The sequence below is a fragment of the Onychomys torridus genome, chromosome 1 (genome assembly GCF_903995425.1).
Source record: "Onychomys torridus chromosome 1, mOncTor1.1, whole genome shotgun sequence".
NCBI lineage: Eukaryota > Metazoa > Chordata > Mammalia > Rodentia > Cricetidae > Onychomys > Onychomys torridus.
Genome location: NC_050443.1, coordinates 44,058,226 through 44,072,746, shown reverse-complemented (window position 1 = coordinate 44,072,746; position 14,521 = coordinate 44,058,226). Strand labels below are relative to the sequence as shown.

General features: G+C 42.4%; 1 protein-coding gene across 5 annotated transcripts in view; it reads right to left on the bottom strand.

Moving 5' to 3' along the window:
- The window catches only part of Otud7a (OTU deubiquitinase 7A), a 314,162-nt gene that overhangs the window by 171,189 nt on the left and 128,452 nt on the right, over positions 1 to 14,521 (bottom strand). Inside the window, exon 1 of one of the 5 annotated variants that reach the window (XM_036188092.1) lies at positions 4,917 to 4,946. The exons of the other annotated variants lie outside the window; for them this stretch is intronic. The gene's annotated coding sequence lies outside the window, so the exon portion shown is untranslated. Of the gene's footprint in view, positions 1 to 4,916; positions 4,947 to 14,521 lie in introns of those variants that run through there. 5 annotated transcript variants of the gene reach the window in all.

Sequence of the window (14,521 nt, the reverse complement as noted above, 5' to 3'; positions counted from 1 at the left end):
ACCCCAAAAGTCTTTAGGTAATGAACCCAGCACCTTCACATTACACAGGGAAGACCTGGATTTAGCAGGTAGTCACTTTTCTGAAGCTATCAGGTGTCAGCAGAGGGACAGAACCCATCTTTACATCCACGTTGTGTATTTTTCTTTTGATTACACTATGCTACTTTAGTCAAATGTACCAAAGAATCACAGGCACACTGTCCCCAGCATTCTTTTGCAGAATGCAGAGAGAAAAGAGGGCAGAACCCAAGTGGGCTTTCAGCCACTGCCACCCCACTTGAGGGTGCTCACAGCACCCTTCTTTTTTCTGGACACCTGCCTCGGGGTATTGTATGACATTGGTATTACTGCCACCATTCCATCACTTATGGGGGTGCAAACTAAGGGATGTGCCAGTGGGTACTGAATATTAAGTTTCAGGAAATGAATATTAAATCAGAAAGTTAAAAATCAAGAGAAACTCACAGGGCATAACCCAAGAATACAAATCTCAGGTGGTAGAGGGTCTAGAAGGAATTGGGGGACAGAAAGATTATTTTAAAAATATACTATATAAAATTCTTAAAGAAAAAATTAAAAAAACTCACAGATATTAAAGCGCCCCCCCCCCCCCGCCCAAATGGTTCCAGGTTCCCTCATATCCATACCTGTGCACCTATTACAGTATGGAATTATCACGTATTTACAAGGGGCTCACCCTTGAAGATAATGTAAATAATATTCCAAACTCTCTCCTGATAGTTGTGTGATCTGACTTTTTGTATTGACTTGTATATCTGGCCTATTATTAGCATCCGATTTCCATTCCCTCAACATCACCAATAGTTACTAAATAAATCATTACTTCTGTCTGCTTATAAAGTCTGTACCCCTTCAGTGGTTTCACTTTCACTGTGGTACTAATGCCATACTCTTTGATATTAATTTCCGAGTCTTCATGCAAAGTGATGGATTCTTCATGACATTTACACACATGCAGATCACTGCTCTTGTCCACTCCTCTCAGCTGCATGCCCCTTGCCTCCTCTTGCTGCCCACCCTGCATTCCTCTTGGTTTCTGCTACCTATATTTTATGCTCCACTATTCCTCCTCAGGGCCCCCTTTAGCTATCAACCCTCTATCTCATGGTTTCTCTTCTTCTTTCACACACACACACACACACACACACACACACACACACACACACACTTTAAATTGTGTACACAAGAGAAAACACACTATTTTTCTTGAGTCTGTCTTACTTTGCTTCCATTCTGTCCATTTCCCCACAATTGCTATGACTCTATTCTTGCCTAGAACAGCTTTGGCACATGTCTCCTCCTGAACTTCTTTAAGCATTTCTTAGCAAGATTTGTGGATAGTTTTGGCTTCCATAAAAATAAAATGTAAGATGCTGAGTGAAACTGCAGTGCATTTCTATATTAACTTCAGAAGTACTGGCATCTGTGACTTCAGTGTCCCCATCTGTTACAATATGGCTTCGGTGTTCCTCAAGGGTCTTAGCACTGACCTTTTCAAAGCATCTTAGCAAGAATGTAATGTAGCAATCGGCAGGAGTGGAAGCAGAGCAAGCATGTCAGCACTTTCTAAATTCCAGTGGCTCCATTAATCCCCCAAGGCCATCTGAGGGAGACCTGGGTCAGAGGAGAGCATGGGCCCTTGCGTGACATGCTAGATGGTGTTGAAACTGCTGAAAGGCGGACTCTAGTGGAGGGCAGTGAGGTCTCTGAGGTGTCTTCCTCGAGGAGACTAATTAGTCCTCTCGAGACCTTGGTTGCTTCCCAGGACATAAACTGATTATAAGCAGCTTCCTGTCTCACCATGTGATCTCTCCCTCTTTCACACACTCCTGCCATCATTCCATGTCGTGGCCAGAAGGTCCTCCCCGGAGCCGAGCTGATGATGGCTCAGTGCTCTCAGGGTTCTCTAACTACAAAGGAAAAATAAGCCTCTTCTCTTAATGTATTTCCTAGCCTTCAGTATCATGTCATAGGAGGAACAGAAACAGACCGACACCATCCACACTTCTTCCGCTTTGGGTGTGTATTCTTCCGACAAACCATGCATTATGTACATAAATTAAGAAAGAGGTCGGGAGAAACTTCTATCATGTTTGACCACCAGTTGGATTTCCTAGTATAGGAATAGTTCACACAACAGACAATTAAACAGAACAATAGCTAGAGGATGGGAGGAAGAAGGGGGTTAGAGGTGGCTGATAAGAGTACAAAAATGCACTACCTGGCAAGCAGTGCAGCTGAAATGGGATTCCTCAGCCTTTTATTCTAACGAGACTAGCACTGTCTGCGAACATGGTCACCATTCAGTGAGGGTGCAATGTGTGGAAGCAGCACACAGTGTGGGTGCAAACTGAAGGATGTGCCAGTGGGTACTGAATATTAAGTGGCATCTGCCCTTTGAATCACACGTTTTGAATTTCGTTGTTCAGAAATTGAGAGTCCCAACAAAAAAACATTTATAAGAAGCTTCCCCCTTATTATCATTGACGACAGTTAGTGTCTACATAGCATTCCCAGGATTGGGCAGAGACTTTCTGAAACAGGTGACATGCTGACAAAAGCTCTCCATTCCAGCATTACATCTTCCCACCTCAATCACGCTTCCTTTGCAGATTTCTCCTCTAATAATGATTTCCATTCATGATCAAAGAGGCAGCTGATGAGCTCTGGGTCTCAGTTATGAGCTGACCTTTTTAGTGTGCTTAGTGAGGATGCAGTCTAGCAACCCAGGCTGATTGGAGAGAGAGAGAGAGAGAGAGAGAGAGAGAGAGAGAGAGAGAGAGAGAGAGAGAGAGAAAGTGTGCAACTTTAATTATTCCAAAGGCTTTATTAGCTTCTCAAGGGCATTTGTGGGGATCTATAGCAGAGACAAGATCAGAGGAGTTAGTATCGACCAAGGACAGGGCCCCAAGACGTGGTGGGGAGATGGGAAAGCCAGCTGCTGCAGGAGACACTGGCAGAGGCAGGAGATGGTGACACACAGATGCCTGCAAGCCATTTTCCTGGTGCTGAGAGATGTCAGAGGATAGAGACGGTGAAAACACACTAGTGGGGATGTGAAAAGAGCCTCTCAGGGACTACAGACAAAGACAGGTACCAGTTTAAACCTATGAAGGAAAACAAGGGGTGGGGTGCACAGAGGACTCGAGGAAGAGAGAAAAGAAAAGGAAAGAAGTAAATCAGGAAGGTCAGGAAGAAGCAGGGCAGAGAGGAAAGCAAAAGACAGAAAGGGAAGGAAAGGAGGGAGAAAGGGAGAAAGGAAGAAGAAGAGAGGCAGGAAAGACAAAGAGGAGACTCGAGAGAGGGGCAGAGGAAGGTGCAGAGATGGAGAACACAGGCTACTCTTAGGATGTGTCAAAAAACCACCAAGGACCTGGATGTCCCCACATGTTCTTGCAGAGGGCTCATTCAGTCAGGTTTTCTAGCTCTGCTGGTGGGGTCGAAGGCATCCTGCGTTCAGGGACCATAGAATAGAGGGTGACCAGGATCTGTGGGCTCAGAAAGCAGAGAGCTAATGACCAACCTCTGACCCCAAGCCCTAAGTGTACTAGAGAAGAGGGCAGGAACTCTGAGAGGCGGAGGCATCCACAGAGGTGCCAGCAGAACACCAGGCTATGGACAGACCCAGCCAGGCAGGCCATAGGGCACTTGGCATGGGGAAAGGTGCAGGGGAAGCTATAAGATTCCTTGATGTTCATCATCTTTATTGAAGAGCCCCCTCTGGCCCCAAGATCCTGCAGTTAATGATGTGGCCAGGACACCAAAGGGAAGCAGCATCTCTGAAGGATGGAGCGTATTGTCTGAGTGGGGTTTGCAGACAGAGTGCTAGCAGCAGTGACCGTGTGGCTGACCACGAAGTTGTTTTCTCCATCTGTCCTCGGTGCAGGCTGGGAGAGGTGAAACACAGGAAGAAGGCACAGGATACACCATGGTTGTATGTATCTTCCTGTGGGGTTTCCACATGCAGTCTATCACTCATGAAACATTGTGAAGCTGCCTAAAAATGTGGGTGTTTGTGTATATGCACAAACAATCATGTGTGTCTAGACATGTGGATGCACATTATAAACACATGTATAGAAATAGTTCCACATATTAACTTCAAGTGAAGGAAAGAAGTTGCAGTGGAGCATATGGCCTAAGCCCTTTGGTGAGGTAAAATGAAATAAAATAAAGCTCTGTAAATAGCCATGCATGTATAAATGTAAGAAAATGTACAGAAGTCCAAATGTGCCTTGGGAGACAGGGCTGAGCTTAGGAAAGACTAGAAATGGAGTCATTTGCTATCATGAGCAAGCTCCAACTTTGTAATAAAAATAAGGAAAAAAGTTATCACCAGTTCCCGCCTCTCAAATGACCAGATTCCAGATAACTCTGATTTTCATCTTTGTTCCTTTATGTATTCTCCAACTTTTCCCTGGTAATCATCTTTCATTTCTGAAATATTTATATATTGTTTTTATTACCAGTAATAATAGACATTAAAGATAAACTCAGTGGTATTCAGCATTTAAATTCATTTGTTATTCATCCTACAAAAGGCATGTTTCTAGCTGAGTCAAGGCCATTCCACCTGAATGAACCCAAGAGCATACTTGTATGTGCAATTCAAGAGTTAGTCCTGAAAGACCAGCACCTGTCACTGAGCCATTAGGCCCTAAATTCTAGTCAGTGACTTGGCTGTGGGGCAGAGGCCATTAGAGCTCATGCAGAATATTTCCTTCCACTGTATCATTCCCTTGTAGTGGCCTCAGTACTACACAGGATGAGAATAAGTCCTCAGGAATATAGACTGAGGGTATGGCCAGCACCAGAGGACAGGTTTAAGTGAGAAGGTCCTGCCTAGGCTGTAGGACTTGCCTGGGGTTTATGGTCTGCCTGGTTATAGGGCCTACCTGGACTGTAGGGCATGCCTAGGCTGTGGATCCTGCCTGGGCTGTGGGTCCTCCCTGGGCTGTAGGGTCTACCTGGACTGTAGGGCCTGCCTGGACTGTAGGGCCTACCTGGACTGTAGGGCCTGCCTGGTTATAGGGCCTACCTGGACTGTAGGGCATGCCTAGGCTGTGGGTCCTGCCTGGGCTGTGGGTCCTGCCTGGGCTGTAGGGCCTACCTGGACTGTAGGGCATGCCTAGGCTGTGGGTCCTGCCTGGGCTGTGGGTCCTGCCTGGGCTGTGGCATGGGTCTCCACTGTTCCAGAAGGTAAAGCGGCAGGAAGTCACAGGGCTGTCTCCCTAGACAGGGAAGAGAGAAACAGACAGCTGTACAACAATAAGAGGCATCTGTGATCCATCAACAATGGACAAAACACCTAGACAGAAAGCCCAAAAGGAAACAGCTCCTGGAGATGACACAGAAGTTACAGAGAACACTGCAGAGAAAAAGGATGCAACAGACAGAGCATTCTACCAGGATTAGCAGAAGACACACTTTTCAAAGCCGGTTTCCCAGGATAGATCTCAAATGAGTTGACAACGTGGATTTAACAAACCTAACAAGATTGAAAACATCTCAAACATTTCCATAAACATGTAAAATTAGACTAAAAAAATCATTGACAAAACTAAGAAAATTCACAGAAACATGGACATTAAATTACAATCTCCTAAACAACCATTGTATCAAACAAGGTACCCAGAGGGAAGGGAGAAAATACGTTGAGCCAAATGGTGACAAAATCCCACACAGCAAAGCCTCTGGGTGTAAAAGGCACAGCATTAAGTGCCAGCATTAAAAAAAAAGACAGATTTCAAGCACATCTCTATCCCTCATAGAATCGGAAGAAGATGAAACCAGGCCCATGCTAGTAGCAGAAAGATATGAATATTAGAGTGGAAATAAAGGGAATAGACAAAGTAAGGAAATCATGGGGACAAATAATGTTTTATAAAAAAGGTTAAATTGATACACCCCCAGAAACACACAAAGGCAGAGACACAGACAGACAGACAGACAGACACAGTAGGAGACTCAAAAAAGTAAATTCATGAGGAAGAGGAGACATTGTAATGAGCAGCATGAGAATAAAATGGATCATAAGTTTATTGTGAACAATTACATGTCAACAAATTGGACAACCTAGGAGAAATGGATACATTCTAAGATTAAATCAAGAGTAAATAAAATGCATGAACAGATCAATAACAAATAAGGAGGTTATATCAGTAATCAAGTCTCCAACAACATAAAGTCCAAGACCATATGGCTTCATTGTGAACTCCATCAAATATCCAAAGGTAATGCCAATCCTCTTACACTCCTCAACAAAATAGAACCACCTCCCCCGCCTCCCCCGGCAGCATCTTATCATGTAGCTCTGATTTGCCTGGAACTCACTGTGTAGACCAAACTGCACTCAATCATGTGGCAGTCTTCTTGCCTCTGCCTCCCAAATGGTGCTGAGATTACAGCTGTGTGCCCAAATCAAATCATTTTCTGAGGCTACCATCACCCTCATAGTAAGACAAAGATTCTATAAGAAAAATAAAGACCATGATAAACATGGATTAAAAACATTATCAACATATTATTAGTAAACCATGGCACACTGCACCAAAAAGATTACATACCATTACCAAGTAGTATTTATCTACCTGCACACACACATGCAAATTACCCAGGGTGATACAACACACAAACAGAAGGAAGAATAAAAGCTTTAAGATCTATCTGATTGACACAGAAAAATCACCTCTCAAGAATCTAGCACTTTTGTTAGGACCAGGAGGAATTTACTTCCACACAGTAAAGGTCACTTGGGAAAAGCCCCATGAAGGAAACGGCCAAAGACAAGACAGGCAAGATGCTTGCTTGCATGCTCTGCCACTTCTATTCACTGTGGTACTAGAGCTCCTGGCCCTTACACAAAAAGATATGGGGGGTCCTGAAAACTAGCAAAGGAGAAGTGAAGTCATCTAGGCAGGTCATCCAAAATTATAGGTAGAAAAACCTCAGAGAAAAACTACTAGGAATGATAAATGAACTCATTACAATCTCAGGATACAAGAGAAACACAGCAAAGTCTGCTGCATTCTGGTATACCAACAGTGAACTAACACAAGAGAAATTAAGAATCAACTCAACCAAGAAGTTAATACTATAAAATGCTAAAGAAATGAAATTGAAGACACAGTTAGATGAAAAGATATCTCATGTTCACAAATTGAAAAAAAAATCAATGTTAAAATGTCCACAATACACAAAGTAACCTTGTGATTCAATGTAGTCTTAAAAAAATCATAATGGAAATCCTATTAAAATGGAAAAAATAATTTATAAATTTGTATGGAAAAAGGACTCTGAGTAAGCAAGGAAAATTTGAGCAATAAATATTGCTCAAATATAGAATAAAGATGGAGGCATCACATCTCCCAAATAAAAATGTATTAAGAGCCTATAATAATCAAAACCATATGGTACTAGTCTAAAAGCAGACACATAGATGATGGGGTGAATTGAAAGCCTAGACAAAAGCCATACAGATCCAGTCAAATGACCCTCTACAATGGTGCTCAGAGTACCCAAGGAGGAAAAGGCAGTCCCTGTAACAAATGGTGTTGCCAGACGGGATAGACACAGCTAAAGAAAGAAGCTGGACTTCACCTTACCTTACACATTCAAATCTTGCCCTAGATACAAAAACTGCAAACCACATAACAGAAAAAGGACAAAAACAGATTAAGGTATCAAATGTAAGTCCTGAAACTGTGAAGTTTTCCAAAGACGACATAAGGGAAACTCTTCTTCCCTTAGGCCTTAGAGATGATTCTTGGCTATGATCCCAGAGAATCAACAAGGATGACTTCCTCAAACTAAGAAGTTTCCATATAGGAATGGAAACATCTGTGGGATGAAAAGGCAACCATCAGAGTGAGGGACAAGGCTTCCAAACCACACAAGGGATTAATCTTCAAAATCTGTAAAACATATCTAATTTGTTAGCAAAACCCATACTCCACAATCCATGAAAAATTGGCAAAGAACTGAATAGACATTTCTCAAAGACAACACAGAAATGCAGGTACATGGAAAGTGCTCGGCATGCTAACCATCTAGAAACTACAGCCCCAAACCACAAGGTGTCACTGCACACCTGTCACGAAGGATATCATACACACAAGCAAAGATGGCAACTGATCCCACAAAGAGGAGGAAATAAAAATGTGTTTGGTCATTATGGAAAACACCTTAGAGGCTCCTCAGGAGGAGAAAACCGAACAGCCATATGGCACTCAGCTTCATTTTTTTTTTTTTTAAAGGAATCGGAGTAACCATATCTGATATAAGACTTAACATGTAAGCCAGGCATAGAAACTCACGTCTATAATCTCAATACTAGTGAAGCTGAGGCAGGAGGACTGAGGAGAGTTCCAGGCCAGCTGGTGCTACACTGTGAGTTCTAAGCCACCCTTGGTTACAACCTATCTCAAAAAAATGGGGGAAAAAGAGACACAGCATTTGCTACAATAACTGGGGTTATATAGAAAACACTTACTATTGAGCTATACAGAGTCAAGCATAAAACAGAATTCAGACATCAGTGCATATGGGTACAGACAATTGTCTCCTTTTAGGGTGAAAACAGATTTATTGAGATAAAACGCACACATGTCATATGATTCATGTATTAAAATTGTACATCCCAGGGGCCATTGGCATGTTACATTGCTGTTTTTTCTTTTTTTTTTATAATTAGTGGAAAAGTTAAATAAACTCTGTCATTTTAAGTAAACATTTTAGTGGCATTAGAACCGATTCCTGACAGAGTTGGATGCCTTCCTTGCACAGTAACCACGGTAAGCTTTTCTACCTCTTTCTATTTAGTATATGTGCTGAGGAAGCAAGTGCTTGGTCTCTGACAATGGAGAAGACGAAACCACAGGGAGCAAAAGCATTCTTGTTAACAGGTGGGCAGCCATTTGCAAACTGGACATCAGTCAGCAAAGCCTGCACCACTCTAAGCCCAGGCTCCCATTTCATAGGCGATCAGCCAGGACTGGTGAGAGGCTCAGTTCTGGTGTTTTGTGGTGGAGGGGTCTCTTTACGCAGCACAGGCTGACCTCAAACGCTTGGCCATTTGCCTCTGTCCACAAAGTGCTATAGTTACAGGCAGATGCTACCACACCAGGCTACATAATAGGCTTATGTGTAAAACATAAACTTATGAGATTTTAGAAGAAAATATTTGGGGCATAGGTCTTTGTGACCTCAATTACAAAACCAATACATTAAACCTTACCAGAATTATAGCTTATGCTCCGTGAAAGACCCAGAGGCATAAAAGTTTTTATTATATATTTCCAAATAGCCAGCAGAGAGTGCTTTGAATATTTTCCAAACAAAGAAATGGCAAATGCTTGAGGAAATGGATATGATAATAAGTTTGATTTGTTCATATAAATTGCATATACTCATCGAACTGCAACACTGTCCTACAAATATGCCCATTATTAAATGCCTATTGATATTTTTTTAAAGTGAAGAGAGGAGATATAGGCTGAAACAGATTTGCAAATCACCTATTTGACAAAAGAACTTACTCAAATTTGTAGGGAACTCATAAAATCCAACACCAAAGACAAACAATCACTTAGAGCAGGGGCAAAGGAGAACACAAAACTCTTCAAGTGGTCCATGCAAGTCTTGCTTTGATGCTCACGGCTGCCTTTGTGGCTTATTCTGACACGACTCCATCCTCTAGACACTTCTCAGAACCACTGCCCAGGGCTCTCCCTCTCCTGACTTCCTCTTCAGCCTTCCCATGACATGGCAAGCCACCTCCTCCTAGGAATGGTGAACAGCAACTGTCCCTCTCTCCCACCCTGCCCTTTGTCCTTTTCCAGTACCAGGAATTAAAATAGGGTCTCAAGTGCTGACTCACACCCCATCTTCTTTTTACTGTTTGAAAGGAGGGTTCGGTCTCACTAAGTGCTCAGGCTGGCCTTGAACTCACTCTGTTGTCTAGGCTGCCCTTGAATTTGCCATCCAAAGGAGCTGATATTAAAGATCTGTGATATTAGGCCGTGTTCTATCTTTCCAATGGCAGTCAGTTTCCTGAACTACTGACCTTACTAGACATCAGATTGTCTACTAATACATGAGCATGTGTGCATTTGTGTGTGTGTGTGTGTGTGTGTGTGTGTGTGTGTGTGTGTGTGTGTGTGTGTGTGTGTGTGTGTGTTTTGGTTCCTTGAGATAGGGTCTTACTCTGTGGAACCTCCTGACCTCAGAATGGAGCAATTTCTTGCTCCAGCCTCCCAAACTCTGTGATTACAAGTGTATAAAAGTGTATAAAAGCCCAGTTCAATTACCCCCTCCCTCTTCTTCCTCCTCTTGTTTTTCTTACTTCCTCCTTGACTGTATTAGGCAAAGGTTTTAACACCTGAGTCCTGAGTCAAACGTCCAGTCACCACAAACATTTTAAAGTAACTTGTCTGAGATTATGACTGGATCTCCTTTTACAAAATGTAGTTCCACTCTTAGTCAGTTATATGATTGCTTTATCAAACCAGAATTAGAAAGGATCCATTAGAGTATGAGTAAAGAAATGGAGCTGCCATTTCCAGTTTGCTCCCCAGACTGTGAGAAGGTCATTGACCTACTGGACAAAGTAAATCCAGCAAGGCTGTGTCCCTTCCCCTATGCATTGTGTGATGCCCCCACATCAGAAGTTATATGGGGGAGCATGGATAATAAGTCTACGTCCACTGTGGGAAATGATGAGCAATTCTCCCTACTCTGTTTATGGCTTAGAAGAGGTCTCATGCCAGATGAGAGTGTGGAAATCACAAAAATGAGTGCGCACAGTGATGAACAGCTTTATGGGAAACACTGTGACCTGGCTAGCTTAGGGAAGAGCAAAACTTGAAATTCTGTAACCACACACAGGAGTGTGGACATTAAAAACAGTGTTGGCTTTACTAGTGGGCAGAGGCTGCAGGCCTTCGGTCACTGTTGCAGGCAGTAGACCATGGAGGCTGGCTTCTTGGCATCTCAGCTTTAGTCTGCAGCCTATTTCCCGAGGTGACTTCATGCAGCAAGAGAGTGCTGTGCCCTTTATCACCTCTTATTTCTTCCCCAGGCTTCAACAGCATCGCTTCTTCCTAATTTCCTACGTGTCCCCCATCTCTCACTTGGTCTTATTTATCACCACTGTCCCTGTTTCTGCAAGCTCACTCCCTATAAATCACTTTGAAGACACCAGATTCTCTGGGGGAAATACATTCTACAATGTCAATTGTGCAATGATATCCGTAATACTTACTGAGTCTTGAAAGATGGAAAAACACAGATCCAAGACTACAAGAGGTTTCACCTCCCTAGCACCTCTTAAAGCATGCTAGCTGCATAGCCTCACTGGATTTGAAAGCTGAGTCTACTGTGTGCTCTGAGCTTCAAAGTGCATCATAGGTCTCTCAAAAATCATTTTATTTTTTAAATGTTTTTATTTACTCAGACTGTGAAAGCATATACAAAACCTGCACATACCACCCTCCTGTCACAGACAGTTTACATAGTGACTGTGGTCTGAAAAGTCCTCTTTTGGAATTGATAGTAAATTTTGGATTTATAGTAAAATCTAGGCAATCAGGATAAAAATGTCTGGAGTGAGGGTCAATGTCATGAAAAATTTCTTAGGATAATGAAAAGGGTTCTTTTAAGGAATGTAAACAGTACCAGCTTTTGTACTTTGAAAACAAGTCTTGTGTGGAAAGATCATGGACAACCATCGTAATCAATCAAAATGTAATTTCCAAATCAAGACTCTGGATGGGAACTACTTTGGAAACTCCTCACTGATTTATTTTGTAAAAAGTAGAAAATAAAAACCATAACCGAATTCTAAAAGATTGCTTCCAATAGGCACTCAAGTTCCATGAAAAAGTAAAGCTAGCCTCACAGAATCTTTTATCATCTAATGTCTGATGGCCTCTTTGTTATCTTCACCTATCTAAGGTGCCTAAAGACAGGAGTGGATTCCATCACCTTCCCTCCTGGGGATACTGGAGCGGTGCCTCACTATAGGAAGCAGCATTTGGTGTACATGTCTACCCAGGTCACACATGAACACAAATGTTATGCTGCATGTAGTTGTATAAAGGACAGAGATTTCACAAAAACAACATGCAGAGTGTTGAGAACTTGTTTCCATAGCCAGTATAGTGAGGTACCCTGATTTCCACTTCACAACACACAGAGTCCACATCTAAGTTAATGACATTCTTGATTGTGAAGGGGTAAAATAAGGTCAAGCGCTAGGGAGATGTCTCAGTGTTTGATATTTGAACAAAAGGTCCCAGGTGTGAATCCCTAGCAACCACGTAAAGAGCATGGATGATGTATATGCCTATAACTACAGTACTGGGAGCATGGAGAGAGGTAGATCCTGAGTGGCCCCTGTTCGGCTAGTCTAGCTGTAATGGGGAACTCCTGATTTAATATGGAACTCTGTGTCAAGGCAATAGGTGTAAATAGATAGAGGGTGACACCTAATGCCCTATCCTGGCCTCTGCAGTGGTTCTGTATGTGTGTGTGTGAGTGTGTGTGTGTGTGTGTGTGTGTGTGAGAGAGAGAGAGGGGGGAGAGGAGGAGGGGGGGGGAGGGAGGGAGGGAGGGACTGTTATAACAACAAAGCCTCAAAAAAAAAGAACCTCTTCATGAACATGGGAAGAGAAAAACTTTCCCAAACAGCATAAAATTTCCATTAACATGACAAATCAGATAGACTAAAAACTTTCTTTTATTGGAAAATATCATAAAGAATATGAAAATACAAGTTCCATAGAGAAAATAGTTCATTGCAACCCAGAGAATGAAGAAAAGTCTACTGTGCAGAATATACATAGAAGATGCAGAAAAGGTATTTGAACTGCTTATAAAGACACCTTAGTGGCCAAGAATATAAAAAAAAAAGTTGCCGAACTGTCATCAATCACCAGCAAAAGTAGAGACCTGGGTAAACTTAAGATGACACTTATGTGATTAAAGACCTGTGGCTCATGACACCCCACTTATCCCCAAGCTCAGGGTGAGACCCAAGCAATGCCAGTTAATCTATGTGAAATCAGACAACCTCACCTAACTCCAGCCCTTGTCCACCTACCCTGGAGAACTGGCTCCTGAAAGCAGAGGCTTTATGAAATCCCACCCCCATTGCTTGACACCCTATGCTTATGTGTCTTGTTGATCTATTTTCTGCAGCTTGGTGACACTCCACATCTGGCATCTGGTGCCAATACACTGACCAGACCCTGGCGCTTGAGGTCAGAAGTTGCACAGAATCCCTTCTTTAGAACACAGGCATTGCATGGATGCCAGCCTCTGAGGTCAGAGAACAAACTTTGCTAACTTGCAGGGCCCCTCTCATGCTGTCAGAAGTCATCCCACAGCTAGCTAAGCACAAATTACCTCAGCTACCCAACCAAGGGAAGCAGCACTGAGTGTCTCCACAACTAAACCTCAGGAGACACCCAGTCCCTTTCAGTTAGGCTAATGGGTCACCAAGAACTGATCCAACGGATCACTCAACACAGGTGTGCCAGAAAGTCTCAATGAACTAACTCCAGATGCAGAAATGTCAATGGAAAAACACAAGTAACATGAAAAGCTAAAACAGTGTGTCTTACTCTAATCCCATAGAAATGTCCCTCAGTAAGAATGGATTAAACAAAATCACAGACAAAGAATTTAAAGGGACTATTATGAATATTGTCAATTGTTTTAAAGAGGATACTGATAAACTGAATGAATTCAAAGAGCACACAAATAATCTGGGCGAATTCCAAAAGAACACAAGCAAAATGCTGAAATGGAAGTCTGTTCAGGATGTGAAAATAGAATTCAATAAAGTGATAGAAATACTGAAGGAAAAGCAAACTAAAGTGATAGTGGACATGAAAAATTCAATAAGCCACATTGAAAGCTCAGTGGAAAGCCCAATAGGATGAGTTGTGTAGAAGACAGACTACTGAGTCTTGAAGACAACTGTATTAGTTCAGTCAAAGACAATGATGACTTTAAAAAATGAGTGGAAGATGTAAGATCTTTAGACAACATGGAAAAGATGAAATCTGTGAATTATGACCACAGAAGAAAAAGAAGTCCATGCCAAAAGCATAGAAAATATTTTCAATAAAATCATAGAAGAAAATCCCCCAAATCCAGGGAAGGAGACCCATCCAGCTATAAGAGGCATACAGACTACCAGAAAGGAACACAACAGAAGAGCTGGCAGAAAGAATGTAAGAGCTGGAGGATGAGAAGTGCTGGGAAAGCTGTCTTCTAATGTCCTCATGGCTATCACTGTCATGACCACCTGGCCACTGTGGCTACTTCCACAAGACCGCAAACACTGAAGCGATGTGAAGCAGGAGGAGGACTACCTGGGAAGAAGGGGTCAGCAGGTGTGTGTGTATCACAAGTGAGGTTAATGGGATGAATGAGAATATTGTGAATATGATCATAATACACAGACTATATGAATGAAAATATCAAAATATAAAAG